The sequence below is a fragment of the Coenobita brevimanus genome, chromosome 63, assembly GCF_032717465.1.
Source record: "Coenobita brevimanus isolate Jiangsu-jjx chromosome 63, ASM3271746v2, whole genome shotgun sequence".
NCBI lineage: Eukaryota > Metazoa > Arthropoda > Malacostraca > Decapoda > Coenobitidae > Coenobita > Coenobita brevimanus.
In genome coordinates, this window is record NC_137016.1 from 35,761,592 (window position 1) to 35,767,905 (window position 6,314).

The window sequence follows — 6,314 nt, forward strand, 5'->3', positions numbered from 1 at the left end:
CTGCCCTGCCTTTATTCTTTTGGAAATGATAAAATAGTCAGTATCTAAGAACCATTACGATTTAGTTTATGATCAACTTGGATCAAGTTTAGAAATACCTGTACTGTATTCGATCAAACACGTGTAATTTGTTTGAATTTTCAACAGAACCACTCAGAGTTTTTCTTCCATTTTATTTTCAGATTCATCTTTATAAGCCCTCAATCATAGTTGAAGTTTTGACAGATTAATATACAGAAAACGTTGGGGGGGTTATAGCCCCCCTAGCCCCTCAGAAATTACAGCCTTGTCACAGAAGAAATCTGTGCAGCATGTGAAGTGGTGTGTGGGGTGAAGAGAAGATGAAAGGGGGTGCAGGGAACAGCTTGGTGGAATGATGAGGTGAGACAGGCTGTGGCACAAAAGAAGAAAGCATATAGTGAGTGGATGAGAAGCAGGAGCATTGAGGAAGGTGAGAGACGGAAGAGAGAGTTATATGTAGAGAAGAAGAATGAGATGAAAAGATTAGTAAAAGAGAGCAAGAAAGTGAATGAGGAATTTGGAAGGAATTTGAGTGTAAAGTGAAGGGCATGTAAGAAAATGTAGAAGAGGTAAAAAGAGTTAGACGGGTGATAACAAAATAAGTCAGGGAGTGAAAGATAAAAATAGAGGATTGCTAGTGGACAAGGAAGAAAAAGTGAGTAGATGGAGTGAACACTTTAAGGAACTGTTGAACATAGAGAATGAAAGTAATGCAAGTGAAGTGGCTGAGGAATGGCTGGGAGAAGGAGGGAGGTGAGAAGAGAGGACAAAATCAGTAGGATGGAGGTAGTGGAAGTTATTAAGAGAGTCAAAATGGGGAAAACCTCAGGACTTGACGGAGTATGTGGTGAAATGCTGAAGCATAGGGGAGAGATAGTAGTAGAATGGTTATGGAAGATGTGCAGATTGGCCTGGGAGGATGATAGAGTTCCGGAAGATTGGATTATTCCCCAGTACAAAGGAATGGAAACGAGACATGGACCTTGCTAGAGGGGAACAAGTCAAGGGTGAGAGCAGTGGAAATGAGTTACTTGAGACGAGCACGTGGAGTGACAGAGAGGGACAGGTTGACAATTGAAGAAGTGAAGGAACGTTGTGGGGTGGATGTGGATGTCGTTGAAAAAATTAGAAATACACTAAGGTGATTTGGACATGTGGAGAGAATGGAGAATGAAACACTGACTAAGAGGGTGTACATAGGTGAAGTGGAGAGAGGGAGAGGGAGGGGAAGACTGAGGATGAGATGGAGGGATGGTGTTGAGAGGTATTTGAGGGAGGGGGGAGTGAGTTGGGGGTAGGGCTGTCAAATGGTGGGTGACAGAGCGACTTGGAGGCGCTTTGTCTGCGGCCACCCTTTGCGGGATTAGGGCGCCGGATTGTAGATAGATAGATAGATAGATAGACAAAGGAAAAGGGGAAACAAAAGTGTATGGTAATCATAGGGGCATTTGTCTTCTTAGTGTAATAGGAAAAGTATATGGTAGGATAGGTATTGACAGTGTTAGGGAAATAGCAGAGGAATTAGTTGGAGCAGACCAGAGAGGTTTTAGGAGGGAAAGATGTTGTATAGATCAGATGTTCATTTTTAGGTCTTCAGTAGAAATGTTTCTAGAGAAGTTGAGAATGGAAAGAAGTTGTATGTGGCCTTCATGGATTTGGAGAAAGCATATGACAGGGTGGATAGACAAGGATTGTGGAAAGTACTGTACAGTATTAAGAATATATGGAGTAGATGGGAAGTTGGTGAATGCTGTGAAGAGTATGTATGAGGGTGCTAAGACTGCATTGTGTGTGGATAGTGAACTGTGTGAATTTTTCTGTTTGAAGGTTGGGTTGAAACAGGGATGTGTCATGTCCCCATGGTTGTTCAGTCTGTATATGAATGGGATTATGAAAGAGGTACAAGGTAGGGCAGTGGATGTTGGAGTGATCCTAATGAGAGAAGGCAGTGTTTAGAAACTCCCTGTACTGCTGTTTGCAGATGATACTGTATTGTTAAGTGAAGACAAAGGGGAACTGCAAGGCCTGGTGAATGAGTTTGGTAGAATGTGTAAGAAACAGGATCTAAAGGTGAATGTGGGGAAGAGTAATGTTATAGTCTTTGAGAGAAATGAAGCCACTGAATGTACAGTGGGGCTGGTTGAAGAGGAAATGGAAAATGTGAATGTGTTTAAGTGTTTGGGTGGTGTGATGAGGATAAGGATGTAAGTTTAGAGGGTGAAGTGTTTGAGAGGGTACAACAGAGAAGCAAGGTAGCTTGTTCTTTGAAAGCAATGATAAGGAACAGGGAAGTGAGCATGGAAGTAAAAATGTTGCTGCATGGCAGTATTGTGATACCAACCCTAACTATGGAAGTGAAGCTTGGACCTTGTTGGAAGGACATAAGTCAAGAGTGAGAGCAGTGGAAATGAGTTATTTGAGAAGAGCCTGTGGAGTCACGTGGAGAGACAGACTAACAAATGAGGATGTGAAGGAGCATTGTGGTGTGGATGTGGATGTGATAGGAAGCGTCAGGAGAAACCTATTGAGGTGGTTTGGCAATATGGAGAGGATGGAGAGTGAGAGACTGATGAGGAGAGTGTGAGTGAGGTGGAGGGGGAGAGGGGGAGGGGAAGGCCAAGGATGAGATGGAGGGATGGAGTGGAGAGGTATATGGAAGAGGGGTGTGTGAGTTGGGTGCAGGGCAATGAAATGGCAGGGGGACAGGGTGACGTGGAGGCGATTTGTTTGTGGCAACCCCATATAAGGGATTAAGGCACCTGGCAGTAGATAGATTGAGATAGTTATATTATTACAGTGTGAATAAAGAAGATTGTCTAAATACATAGTATTTTCAGCCTTGTAGCTTATGGCTAGTTTGATTGAAAATCATGTTTAGAAGTACCTGTACTGTATAATTTCCTGAGTTTTCCATATTTAACTCCAGGTTCGGGTTTAGGAGGACATGTGGCTATGCTGCTTTATGTCCGATCATTAAAGTCATAGGTTGTGGGGTGTTCTACCATGATCCCTTAGTTATAGCATTTTCATTATCACTGTGAGATGAAAATCTGCACTTGTGCTGTTGTAGAGCATTATTTGTCTCAGAAATATAGTTATCACACACCTGAGCTGGTTACAGTCAACAATAGTGCAGTCTGTGGTTTCTTATGGCTTTGAGGGATTCACAGATGAAGCCCTAATCGAGGAGTTAATCCCAGGTGGTGGAGATCTCCACCCCTTAGCTGTGGAATCCCTTATCTGAAGCCCATCTTGGGCCTCTTTGTGGTACATGTTTCTTCCATATTGTGCCATTTTCATCACCTAATCATGCTTATATGTGTTTGTGATACGTACCATAACAGTATGCATGTATTTATAGTGTCTAAATTTTTGTAAAAGGGAAAATTTGGGCTTGCAGTTGGGATGCCTGGTACCAGTTAGGATAAACCCCATAGGTTCTGTGCATTTGTTATCGTGCAGTTCTGTTATCACGTGCCATGTACGGTACCAGTTATGTGTAATAACCACGGATCACTGTATTAAGATTTAAAGAATCTAAGCTACACAGTAATGTCCAAGTGTTTAGTTCAAAAGGAAAGGGGGTTATGAGGACTTAGCTATCAATACTTTTAAAATGATTTCTTCATTTGTAGTTTGTCCAAGTGTGTAGCTCAAAAGGGGGGTGGGGAGGGGGATCTGAGGACTTGGCTATCAATACTTTTACAGTGTTTTCTGCATTTGTAGTTGATGTGACAGGAATGCAATTGTCATTAGTATCTACTCACTTGATGTAGTACTGTACTACCTTTAGTCAACTCCGCAGTGAGTGACAAACCAAATGGATTCATGTAACCAAGGAAAACATTCGCCAGGTTGGATGGTAATGATATACAGTAATCAAATGGGTGCCTACTGGTCATGAGGGTGAAGTTGCTCCAACCAAATGTGGCCCATGAGGGTTTATATTCAGTGGGTTGGTTGAAGTTTATTGCTCATATGATGCCATTCAGGTCAAGTAACTTGTTAGTCATGTTTTAAATGTTTGGAGTAAGTAACCTAGCCCCAGGTCTCAACACTCATTGTGAGGCAGGATAGGTTGCCTGATAGTATATGCACAGTGTGTGTGTGTGTGTGTGTGTGTGTGTGTGTGTGTGTGTGTGTGTGTTTCCTAACAGTAAGTTTGTGAGCAGTATTAGATCATTAGTCTTTGATTAACCTGTGCAATGATGTTCTTGATCTGAGAAAAAGTCATATAAGTACTGGTAACCTGTTTAGATAAGAATAATTTTGAGAATTTCAATATGTTTGTATGTCTGTGTGTTGGTTAAAGTGTAGCCTGACAGTGGGTTTGAGGTTAGTGCTTACCTGCATTGGTATGCAGAGGATAACTATCTTAATGAAGTTGTCATTCTGTTACATGTAAACCATTGTTGTAATGAGTGCACATAATTTTATAGGTCGTTTGTTGTATGTTTTGTGAATTGTTGGTAGTCTGCAACTAAATCGTTCTAGGAGAGGACTGTTACAGACGAGGATGGGTTGGTATGTTGTGCAGAAATAGGTTCAAAAGTAATAATGAGAGGACAAGGTCCTGTGGGATGCAGTGAGAAGGATTTTGAATCTGGGTCTTGGGGTTTGGTTGAGTTCTTTGACTGCTTAATTGAAAGGAAGTTATATAGCCTTTTTGTCATTATCTTATAGGTTGGTTCTTATACTTTTCATCCATCCATCCATCATCCTATCCTACGTTGCCCCGAGGAGCGTAGGAGCCCAGGGCTGGGTAAGTTGGTCCTGACATTTAAGATGGGAGTGACCAGCCTCACTCATCCCTGAGTGGCATTACGTGAGCAAGAAACCCCAACCACCCCTTGGATATAAACCTTCACCGGCTCAGTCCGATTGTAGTGCTGTAACCCACTAAACCACCAGATGCTTTTATGCTCGCTAATTCATGTTTCTGGATTTTACCTGCACTACTTGTTAGTGAGAAATGTTATGTTATGCATGGACACTTGATCAACAAGATATTTATATGATTGTCTATCTCTAGTAGTGGAAGCAATGAAGAAGATCAAGATAGGAAGGGCCCCAGGAATTGATGGAGTGTGTGGTGAAATGCTGAGGTATGGGGGTGAGATTGTTGTGGAGTGGATATGGAAGTTGTGTAGACTGGCTTGGGAAGAGGGAAGGGTTCCAGAGGACTGAAAAACAGGTATAATTGTTCCTTTATACAAAGGAAAAGGGGAGAGAGAAGTATGTGGTAACCATAGGGGTATTTGTCTTCTTAGTGTGACTGGAAAAATATATGGTAGAATACTCACTGATAGGGTTAGGCATATGACAGAGGAGCTAGTTGGAGAAGAACAAGGGGGATTTAGAAAGGGAAAAGTGTGTGTAGATCAGATATTTGTTCTAAGATGTTTAGTGGAGAAGTATCTAGAGAAGGGAAAGAAAGTGTATGCTGCCTTCATGGACTTGGACAGACTAGATAGGCAAGGTATGTGGAAGGTATTAAGAATATATGGAATGGAGGGGAAATTGTTGAGTGCTGTGAAGAGTATGTACGAAGGAGCTAGGGCTACGGTGCGAGTGGATGGTGAGCTGAGTGAGTTCTTTGATCTCAATGTGGGACTGAAACAGGGTTGTGTGATGTCTCCATAGCTGTTTAATATATACATGGATGGGGTTGTAAAGAAGGTGCAAGGTAGGGCAGTGGATGTAGGGGTGGCTGTAATGAATGAGGGTGAGATTTGGAAGATTCCGGTGTTGCTGTTTGCTGATGATACAGTATTGTTGAGTGAAGATGAATGGGAGTTGCAAGGTTTGGTGAATGAATTTGGGACAGTCTGTAGGAAGAGGAATCTGAAAGGTAATGTAAACAAGAGTAAAGTAATGGTGTTTGAGAGGAATGAAGTCACAGAATGTACAGTGAGGTTGGATGGTGAGGATATGGAGAATGTGAGTGCATTCAAGTACTTGGGTAGTGTGATGAGTATGGATGGAAAATTGGGGGATGACGTGCATGAAAGAGTACAGCAAGGAAGGAAGGTTGTTGGTTCACTGAAAGCAGTGATGAGAAATAGGGAGGTGAGTATGGAAGTTATGAAGTCACTGCATGATAGTATTGTGATCCCTACCCTGATGTATGGAAGCAAGGCGTGGACCTTGCAAGAGGGGAACAAGTCGAGAGTGAGAGCAGTGGAAATGAGTTACTTGAGAGGAGCATGTGGAGTGACATGGAGGGACAGGTTGACGAATGAAGAAGTGAAGGAACGTTGTGGGGTGGATGTGGATGTGGTTGAGAAGATAAA